This window comes from Orbicella faveolata, unplaced genomic scaffold (genome assembly GCF_042242905.1).
Source record: "Orbicella faveolata isolate gen_17 unplaced genomic scaffold, um_ofav_v1 contig_2, whole genome shotgun sequence".
In the NCBI taxonomy this organism is placed as follows: domain Eukaryota; kingdom Metazoa; phylum Cnidaria; class Anthozoa; order Scleractinia; family Merulinidae; genus Orbicella; species Orbicella faveolata.
In genome coordinates this window covers 17,029,531-17,041,077 of record NW_028301547.1, presented here as the reverse complement: position 1 = coordinate 17,041,077, position 11,547 = coordinate 17,029,531, and the positions used below count along the sequence as shown (strand labels likewise).

Genomic DNA, 11,547 nt, shown 5'->3' with positions numbered 1-11,547 from the left:
CAAAAATATCGCCGATTCGCAAAAATAAACTCCTGCACAAATTTAGTGCCACATGTGGTATTCAATGACATTCTTGGCTGTAAACCTACATTTTCTATGCCGTTATTGTTTATCGGTTAAGATATAAGTATGGGAAGCAACACTCTGTGAAGTCATGAAGGACGCGGCGTGTCTATGGCGGAGCGCGGTGATCTTTCTTTTGGGCGTCCTGATAAAGAACGCGGACCACAGTGTATGTGGACACGAAAGTACCCTGCGAACGCAGACGGATTTCTATCTTCTTCCGTTTATGGCGTGGCTTTAGTATATTCAGGACTGGAGCTGATCTCTACAGCCCTTTACCTGACGAAATAATAAAATATTTGGTTGACCAGCATCAAAAGGTACGAGTTTATAACTTGTTGCTCCAGGGCTAGTTTAGAAAGTACTTGGAGAGGTTTTCGATCGGAGAGAACGTGGATCATATTCGTTTTTTTTTTTTTTCTTCGTCGTCCTCCATTCATTCACTCTGGTTTAATTTATAGCCCATAACTCGATGGTCAAAGCTACACACTTCACAGTTTAAAGTTATTAACGAAGGCTTTAACCAAAAGCCCGGTATAAAAGCGATGCTTTTCTTGTTTCGATTAACATTTATTATCCGCAACAAAAAAGGTTGAAAAAAAAAGTTTTGCTGGTACCTGTCTAACATACATTTTCTTACAACATTAGATGCGAGAGTTTGGTAGTCTATCAAGACTAAATCACTTTTACTTTGATTAAAAATATAACACAAACAGCGGTGATAAACATTTTAAAAACGTGCATTTTATGATCTTGACGTTTCGTATGCTAATCAACGTACTTTCGTGACTACAATGTAGAGATTCGGTATAGAGAAACAAGATAATCATCAGATCATTTTGAGACTAAACAATGGCCAAACTTAGCTGCGTGTGGACCTCGCGAGTGTACGCGCGCACAAAGTCACAAACATGTAGGTGAACTACAGCAACACCTCACATTTTTACTGTAAACGCGATATTTGTTGCAAAACATTTTACATTGTCAATTGTAATCTGAGAGCACATATTTCCATACAATGTAGTCGAATCTAGGAAACGCTTAGCTAAACTACATACCTTTTTATATACTAAGCAATACGATATACTTGGCTAAGATATTTTACACGTGCGACATCTTGGTGAAAAATTAAGTTCAAAACTTATTAAATCTGGAATGACGTATTCTACTCTCGGAATCGCTGCTCCAAAATGCGTCGGGGTGACGGAAGGGGCGGGGGACAGGAGGATTTAGAAACAGGAGGTGGGTACCAGGTTCCATAATAGTTTCCAGTCGAAGTCTCCTAATTTCTTTCCTCCTCCTCCTCCTCCCCCCCCCCCTACACTACATTTTTACTGAAGATATATCTTTCAATTCCCATTTTTTTTTTAAAGAAAGATTTCTGCTTTAAAGAAATAAACGCTAAAACTAGATCTACAATTTTGCGAAATAAGGAATCGAAAAAAAAAAGACGTCTTTTTGTTGTATGTGAACGAAAGATCATCCATTGGTATCATGAACAATCAGTCTAAGATAAGGTTGTTGTTATTATTTTGGTATGTCAGATTATACGAAGACTAGGCAACTTTTATAACATCAGCTAAGCCGAAAGTACTGATAAACAGATAACTATCGATTCTGATTGATTATTAGCTAGCTATCTAGTCCAGTCCCTAAACACTCCCTTCCACGCTCGATACAAGGGTTGAACCCAGGAGGGAGAAGAGAGATCGTTCTCCCATCTGGGTTGAACTCCTATATATAGCGGAGAAGGGTCCGGAGAGTTCGAGAGGGTTCAAGGACTGGACTACTGGCCTTCTTTTCTGACCAAAGAAAGGTTCTCACAGACCTCCTTAGTTCATTCCCTGAGCTGTACTCCAATCAGTGTGCTCCAACTATAAATAGCAAAACGTTAAATTCTTTGAACAATAATTAACTCCCTGTCATCGTTCGTGTATTAAATCATTCTCCGAGATGTCTGACATTACTTCTCAGCGTCTGCCTTGTCTTATACAGACACCCTGACCCCTCCCCACCCTAGCTTATGTTCCGACTGATAGTATTATAAATATCAGTGATATTTATAATACTATCAGTCGAAACATAATCACTGATGCCTATTGATTCAAATATTTCGGCGGCTTTCGCTGTTGACTTGCAAGGGAAAAATCGTCATAATCGGGCGGAGCGACATCATTGTAATAGTCTGACCAACTTTTATGGGAAGACCTTGGTGAATCGCTCACTGACTGACTGTCATCAGAAGGCCGTGGTGAATCTCCCGGTGTAGATGAATCATAGAAAAGCCGCTGACCATAATCACCGCCTACTGGAGATCCAAGTACTGGCTCATTCCTTCACCGAGCGGAAGACTGGGAATGGTGGCTAGCTGATGGCTTAGACGCTTTAGACTTGGGCCGACGAGGTCTTGCAGTCGGTGGTGTTTTGCCTTCATTCCTATAGCCAACTGGATTGTAAGAAGCTGCTGACGCACTTTTGGAGCCTGGCGACACCAATCCCGGTGGCGATACCTCCCTCGGTCGTAGCGAAGATCGCGAGAGCCTGTTCTCGCCTGCTGCGAAGTTCTTGCTGCTGTGGCTCGGGTTTGCACGTAGATTTAAGTTCTGAATCCCGGCAAAGATTTCATATTCTCTTATTTGTTGTGTGTAAGCCCGCTGTGCTACCCTACTGAATCTAGTTGTCACTGGCTTAGGTTTACAAGCGTGATGACCACTTGAATAGACGCTGGGTTGGGCACACTGTTGTTCCTGGTAATACGCTTTGCTAGAGGACAAGGGCAAGCTCCAACTTGCTCCACCCTGAAGAACTGGAGAGTAATACATAGGTCGGTCATGTCGTTTATGGGACGCATTCTGTTTCGAGAAGAAAGAGAAATTGTTAACGCTGGTAAAAGTTGCGGTTGAAGTGGTGACGTCGCAAACGTCTTACCGTGATGTTTCGATACGGTGCTTTGAGTCAAATTAGAGAGAGAGACTATTGGAGACATGGACGTTAGTCGAGAAGCTGTGCGGGTTTGCAAAAATATGTTTTTTCTACGGGGTCGAGGACACCAGCGGCTGAGTGGCAGGTTTTCGTTACATTATAACAGCGATGCATAAAATTAATAGAATTGATTGATTGACCCTGCGAAGATATTTGACTACGTACATATTGTGATGACGACACCCGCCGCTGCTGCTGCTGTTGTTGTTGTTGTTGCTGCTGCTGCTGTTTCCTCGTAGACATCTGCTTTGTCCGTCTTGTATGACTATGTTCTTCCCTTCGTTTTGTTGGACTAAAATGAAATTAACCAGAGCTGTCACCTTCACCCTGAAGTCACAACTCGACACCATTTGGCTTTGTCTATCAGCCATGGCAGAGCTAGTAAAGCACTAATTCTCTTCACTGATGGCGACACAATTTTTTTATAATAAGTTCAGAGATTTTGGTACCATGTCAAGACTTTGTCCCCTTGGCGTGTTCTACTTCGTTCTCGCATCGTTTTGTATGCAGTGAAGTGATTATGAGAAATTAAATGTTGAACATACAACGAACATACAATACACAATGAAATAAGACATTCTTGACAACTTGTTACTGATAAGACACTCAGATTTAATAGAATCATAAGTTTTTGACCTTGTAGTCTGCGAAAAAAATAGTCTGTTGACAGACATTCAATACATTCAAAAAAACGGGGATGGTATGTGGGAAACAGGGTGGATAAAGAGAAAATATTTCTACCTGTAAAACGCACTCCTGCTGTCCATGGAAGAGCAAGACTGGGTCGAGGAGCGATAACTATTCCTAGTTTGGTACGACTTTTGATGTGTGACACCAGGGTATTCTGTGTTCAGGCCAACACTAATTTTGCCTATAATCACCAGGAAGGAAGATAAAATAAAACAAAAGATAGATCGGTCCGTGTTTAACTGAAGCAAGATTAAGCCAGTCCAGTAGTACCTTATCAACTTTAAAATGATTTCTTTCGCCTTTTTTTTCTCATGTTTTCGATTAAGGTTATTCGGTTTTTCAAGAAGATTGAGTTCTGTTCGCGTTCTCCATTCCTCCTCTCGCCACGATCCCATTCACATTTTTTTCACTTATCCGAGATTCTTCACGGAAAGCAAACTCGTGCTAAAACACTGATTACCTTTTAGCGTACTTTTCCCTAGAAAGCAGGAATTCCTATAAGATAATTGTATTATGTTACGGGGTTACGTTTGTGCTTCATTAACGCTTCACAGTGAATTTTTTAACAACGTTGAAACAATGACAGTAGTCATAAAACGAAAAGTAAAATGTAATTGAGAACGTTCTCATTCTACCTTTTCTCTCTAACGCATTGCAAATGTCTCCGTAAAGAAGGTTGGAAGAGGGAAGCGACTCTTCTGGCATGCGACCTGAAAGAGAGATAGGCAATAATTACGTTAATTCGAAGAATTCGCGGGACCTAAGAACAGTGGATGGCACATTTGGAAACATTTTGTCTAAATGTTTCAATTTTAAATTTAAAATCAATCAATCACAATAAACCTAGTTCCTTTTTCGTTTCATCGTTATCTAATTTTCTTTCACTTAAGTGTTAGCCTCTTAGTTTATGGTCGCCCCCGATTTGAAGCCAGCTCGTTTCCAGGACGTTTATCTCTGCAAATCGCCCTAGGCATGAGATTGACATACATAGCTTCTTGTTCACATAGCTCGTTTCAAGTTTCTAGGCATTGGAATGGCTGAAGAGATAAATTCTTGACATTCACACAACAAAAGAAAAACAGAACAAGTTCCTGGAAACATTGTGACAAAGTGCAGTGCCAACAGTGCATAGAGTTCGTAGTTGGTGTAAACCCCAGGTGACTCAGCCCTCCCCTTCTCCCTCCCCCCCTGAAACCCACCCCCCCCCGAAATAGAGAAAAAGAAGCAAGCAAGCATTTACCCGGAAAAAGACTCACCTCGATCAAGTCCGCTCTGTAGACAGTGCGCCAATTGTCCATTAAACGTTTTGTGAATACACGGTGTTTCAACAGGCTCAAGCAAAACAAAGTTCAGATAAACAGCATCTCTCAAAACACACTGCCACTGAGCAAAGCTTTGTGCTGCTTGCCGATCAAACGACTGACTGATTGTGCTTTTCATGTATTGTTTCCACGAGCCGTCTTCTAGTTTAATACAACTGCAGAGTATGGCGGTGATGTGATTCCCCTGCAACGATGGCTGTGCGTTACTTTCGAGAAAACGAAGTGAGGCTGCAATTAATTTAAACTTCTCCAGCAAGGACTTGATGGAAGCTGTTTGAATCAAGCGCATTTAACAAAACCTCTAATCTTTCATCTTTCTTGAGGCTTGGAATGAGACTCACTCCAGGGACTACGCCCTCTTGGTAGGGTGGCACATTTGACGACTTGACCTCTAAGCCCTCTCTGTCCCATTCTTGGACCATCGTTATATTTCCTTCCCCATCGTGAGCTGCAGCATCGTTTAAAATGCCATACATGACTTTCCTCAGGCGCTGAGAGCACTGATTAGCCGATACTTCCTCACAGTTTTCAACCTGAGTTCTGAGAAGGATTTTCCCCGTTGTCAAGGCGTTCATACATTTGGCGGAGAACAGTCCCTTGCGAAACTTGGGCAAAATCCATCCTTCAATTTCACGGCCATTTTGAGTCTTCAAGGAGCTGTCGACCACACCACTGTCGACATAGAGCAGCAAATGTGACTCTGTGATCTTGTATTCCTGGAGAGAATGCTTGACAGCTTGTCTTAGTTTATCTCTGCTTACCACTGACTCTACCATTAGTAGAGCAGACTCGAGCGCTTCTTCTTCTGTCCTTGAGTGAGACAGAATGTTAGCAATGCTTGCAAATCTTGACGCTTTTCCGCAATTCAGTGTGGGTCTAAACTCTGCCAATGCCTCGGAACTCACGTAATCATTCCCCACCAAAGAAGCGAACAAAGGAAGAAATTCTTCGCTAATTCCAAAGTGTGATGCCAATTTTTCCCGATAGAAGATGTCGGCAGTTAAGAAACCAGCTTTCCAATTGAAAGAAGAAAGTGGGATGTAGCCGCCTTTGATATCAAAGATAAAGAAGTCGCTGTCATTGCTTAAAACAGGGCAGTTCCAAGCGCTGGCCAAGGAGGCGATTTCATTGTCTGCTTCGCTGAAAGAAACATAAAGATGTGCTTAGGCAAGGCAATTGTATCCTTTTGTCATTGCATTTGTTCCCGGGGGGGTGTGAGGGGGGGGAACTTTGATATGAAAAGGTCGAGGATGCTCGTCGTCTCGCTCAAATCAAGGATTCTGGTCTCCGGTCTCTGTTTATTATGAAAAACACTCCAAGAAAAAAATTCTGATTCAACAATTCTCGCCGCATCTACATTCATACTAAGTAGCTACGTTAGTTGTTCATTTGAAATAAATCTTTCAGGTATAAAAGAATCAAAAGGCCTGGAAACTGAAACAATATCGCTAACGTCACCAAACTGATTCATTTCTTCAATCCATTACTCTCTGTTTAATTAAATGTCGTGCCTCGTCGGAAGATCGAGGATCGAGAATCTCAATTCATTTGCCTGTAGTATGGATAAAAATATACTCTGCATAGCAGACGCTCGAGTGATGACCTGCGTAGCAGCCGTTTACTTTCCTTTTCCAGGCGGAGACATCGATGGTCTGCTAGAACTACGACGAGTGTTTAGTCATCGCGAACGCAAAAGGGCGGTATGGCGGTGGCCGAGTAGGGAAGAAGGCGGGACAAGGGCGGTATGGCCGAGTAGGGAAGAAGGCGAGACGAGAAAATTTTTTCTTCTCGTGCGTGCCGCGCCCATGTCTGGTCCCATTCCCCTTTAGCCAAAACGTCTCGCATCATAACCCCTTCTGAAATTCGAGAGAAAAACAGACTGCCACCAGTCTAAGAGATCGAACAAGCGAGCGAGGAAGCGGGCGAGCAAAGAAGTGCGCCTGGAGTGAGCAAAAAATTGGGGAGAGGTGGAGAGGGGGTGAGCGAGAATTGGAGGGGGTGGGGAGAAAAGGAATCGCCTGCAATCCCAAACATTTTAACGAACTCCGTTTAGCCTGCAAGCAGGCTCACTTCTTGTTTGGGTAGCGTATCGCGGGTAAGGGCGGCGGAGCCGCAACCGCAAGCCGGCGAAGCAGGCGAGAAGAATGGGGCGAGGAAAAGTTCTCCTCGCCCCATTCTTCTCGCCAGCTTCGCCGGCTTGCGGTTGCGGCTACGCCGTCCTTGCCCGCGATACGCTACCCAAACAACAAGGGAGCCTGCTCGCAGTTTTGTTCGCCCACGAACGGGAAGCAATAGTGCAATTTGATTGGTCAAAAGTGACATTAGAAATTTGACATTCATGCATAATCCGAATTTTCTGTTCAGGAAACGTTGAAAGGTCTTTCGCAAAACGGCAAACACATCGATCTAAAACCGATGCTTAGAGTCTAGTACTATATGTGGACAGGATGTCCTTGTAATCCATTTATCAAATACTCGTGGGAGTGAAGGAGAAAATTTTAACACAGGCGGCCCAAGCTTACGATGCGAGGAGTTATTATTATTTTTTTAATCTAAGAAAGGAGAGGAAAATCAAAACGCGATAAGTCGGTAAAAAGGCTTCGGATCTAGCTCAGAAGCGAGAAGACACTAGAAAAGACAACAAGGCATTGAGGTAAGTTATTCTTATTGAAAAATATCAAAATTTCAGCTATAATGTCGATTATTTTCCTCATCCAAACCTTTATAAATTCAAACCTTTGTAACACAACATCTCCATATGCTGCAAGGCGAGAGTCACGTTTCGCGTAATAACACTCGGTCATTATGTAACGCGCATTACTATTTGATGTTAGCGGACTCAAGCTGGGCGCTTGATTTGGCGGACATTGATGATGATTGGTTCTCATGGGACAGTTGGCGCCCCAAGGGAGAGCGGCATGTTAGGGCGCGTTCGGTAAAATGTCGACAAGTGGAATAAGCATTTCCTTTTCCTTGCGTGTCTACGCCCGCGATCGTCTTCTCGTCGTTACTCCAGCGTTTGCTACGCAGGCTAATAAATGAAAAGTACTGTTATTCTAAAATTGGTGAAATAAGTTAAAATGCAGATTATTTAGTTCATTCTGACAGCTGACATCGCCAAGGTGTCACCATCTTGAGTGATCTGCATGGGCATGGCTGCTTCGCTCGGCAAAGTTTTAATCTCGCCGTACCACAAAGGAGATATCTGTCCAGTCACTGGCAACAGTCTCCAAGTCACCTATCTATTCGACTGTATGCATGCAAACATTTACTACTGTTACTACTATAATAATGTAATAATGCGTCCTACCTGTCGCACACCGCGAATTTGACACCGTGATCCCTCGTGAGATCCATCAGCGCCTGCAGAAACGCAAACTTCGACAAAAGCGGAAGAAGAAAGTCTTCGCTGTTTTCTGGTGCCCGATTCTCGGCTAAGGCACAAGATGTTTCGATCCTCTGATTTGTCCTTTTCTTGTGTGTCTTTAACTTTTTGCCGCTTGCATGTTGTGCACCATCGAGGACTACAAAGGATTCTACACCGTTAGAATCAAGCGCATTGAAAAACGAAAGTACAGCGTCGTGGAACTCTTCGTACTGGCCTCCATGTCGACAGTCGAAGGCGTTCCTGTAAAGATCGTAAGCCGGACCCGTCTATGATAAGTTTTGTGTTTTTGAGCTTGGTCTGACGTTTCCAGAGAGTTTCGATTGAGTTGACATAGCTGGTAAGTCCGCGAACTCCCATCTTGATTGAATCGTCCTGAAAAGGTTTAAGAGTCTGAGTCAGTAAAAATCAGATATGTTCATCAAAATCGCGGACACAGCCAAATAATCGATTTCACTCATACTTTCTATATTGATAGGCCCTTGTGCCAAAGTAGACAAAACAAGGTTAGTTTGTTGTAATATTTATTTTTTTTGAGAGTAATTAGATAGAAACCCCTAATTTCGGATCGAGAGCCAAATTTCGATATTTGAACTATCGAAATTCTGTCATATCCATAGCTCGTCAGCGTCAAGTCGAAAATCATCTGTGAATTTTCCTTTGCAATAACACTATAGTTAGGGCCTTGACCAATTCATTGATGACATGAAAAGCAGATATTTTCTAGTTATAAATAGTTTATGAATTTTTGCGCAAAGACGCCTTGCAGCTGTTTTTTTTTAATAGCTCTGTGGTACCCTTAAGGTAATTCCTCTGAGATAAAAGTGACAATAGATTTTTGTTCAAACTTTGTCCACTGAATATTTGTCATATGATAACTTCAATTTTGAAATAAAAAAGGGGGGTGCCCATGCTCATTAAGGAGCAATGAGGCATTGAAAATGCCCCATTTTGACATTATTTAATGCTTATCATAAGAACGCATTCCCAGTAATTGTAACATCTTTGTGAGCCCGGACTCATAAGAACACGCATTAAACTACAGTCAATGCAATGTGTCGGACACAAATAAACGTTTTAAGTGTGATTCAGACGGAAAGCTAAATCCTTGATTAAAAATTTGAACCAAATTTCTTGACGTGGTTACCGACTGCAAAATAGAAAAGACCACGGTGTATCTGCTATTTTTCTTATTTATTCAATTTTCAGCAATAGAAATTAAATCAGTCTTTTCTCACGCAAAGCTTATGATTAGTTGATTACAATGACTGCAAAAAAAAATTGGGGTGCCCGTGCCCGTTGGTGAGCTAGAGTCATTTTTCAACTGACAGAGCTCAATATCAAGGCAAATCCGTCATGTTTTCAATGTGCGCGTGCACGAGCCCGCGCTAATGACGCCATAAATTATGCGCAGTAAGGATGCGCAATGCAAATGTGAGGAATGACCTTAAACAACGGCCGAAAACGCTGGTCGGTTCGCGAAGAAAAACCCAATAACTATATTGCAGATAAAGTATAAAGATAGACGTTTACAGAAATACTTGAAATATTTTGGGATACCTTTTAGTTTTACGGTAAACGCACCTTTGTTTGAAGTTTGCTTATTTTCGAGATTTGCTGCTGCCGCCATATTAAAGTTACAACCAAGATGACCATCAAGAAACAATTGATCGCATGCCAAAAAGTATATTAAAAATTAAAATATGATAAGCTAAATTAAGTTGAGACTTGGTTTCTGCCTTTTATCTAGACAACAAATTAAATGGGAGGTCGACTCAAGTAGACTTTTGCTTGTTTTCATGACAACTGTCAATTTGTTTACACAAGATATTTGGGACATGTACTAAAACCCGAAACAACGAAACGAAACCACCGAAACAAGCGAAACGAGCGAAACGAAACCACCGAAACAAGCGAAACAACCAAAACGAAAGACAGATACGACAAATACGATACGAAACGACCAAAACAAAACCACGGGCCAGCGAAAGACAGAAGATTATCTTACATTTAGTACTTCGAGCAGTACGGCTGTCTTGTAAAGACTGAAAGAAAATGTTGTTGTATTTTTGTATGTATTTTAAGGGTGGAACGCCGACCAAAGCAGATGGGAAAAGAAAAGAAAGGAACGTAATAGAAAAGTTAGGATAAGAAGTATTCATTGATAACGTCTCAGTCGGTATCGCTACTTTCCCCCTTAAATTACGTGTAAACTGTATGGTAGAGGAGGAGGGAGAATCAGCTTTTTAGGATTCACTCAGCAGAGGTTAGCTCATGGGAGTGAGGAATGAAAAAAGCTTCAATTGACAATCAAACTCAACGATCTTTTAATGAATTTTCTTGGGAACAACTCATAATTAACCGTTATCTCAGTTGCAATCAGTATATCAGCGACAAATGCTGAAGAGAAAACGACAGCAACAAAAACAAACAAAAAAAAACACATTTCATTATTTGAGCGTTAAGAATAGACCCCTTCACGCTCTAATGGACATTATGGGTAATCAGGGCAAATTTACAAAGAAGCAAATCGTAGACATCCTTGTGCTCATCCATCTTTCAAAACGTCATGATGTCACCCGTGTGGCTAAAGAGCAGGATCTGGGTACGAGATCAGGCTGCCATAGTAACTTTCCAGAGATCAAGGCTGTTTTTTTAAAACATTTTTATTTATTTACTTACTATTTTACTTGTTTCGGTCGTTTCGCTTGTTTCGGTGGTTTCGTTACGGTGGTTTCGTTTCGCTCGTTTCGGTGGTTTCGGTGGTTTCGTTTCGTTGTTTCGGGTTTTATGAGATGCCGATATTTGGTGGCTACTGAAGCATGAAGCTGCGTTTTGTTGATATCTTCGGTTTCGGTTGCAAATCTCCTTTCTGGGCAGTTCAGTTATATTGGTTTTACTTTTCAGAATATACAATCCACGAGAACTGTTTTCTATGACAAATACTGACCAAACAACAAATTATTTTAGTGTGTGAAACAAAGGGTGTCAGTAAAATGAGGAATCGGGGTCGGGGTCGGGGTCGGGGTCGGGGTCGGGGTCGGGGTCGGGGTCGGGGTCGGGGTCGGGGTCGGGGCCGGAACAGGGCCGGGGTCGGGGTCATCA

At 42.1% G+C, this 11,547-nt stretch overlaps 1 pseudogene; it reads right to left on the bottom strand.

The window, feature by feature from the left end:
* Positions 1 to 2,399: 2,399 nt before the first annotated feature.
* LOC110061671 (single-strand DNA endonuclease ASTE1-like) lies at positions 2,400 to 8,836 on the bottom strand (annotated as a pseudogene).
* Positions 8,837 to 11,547: the final 2,711 nt, after the last annotated feature.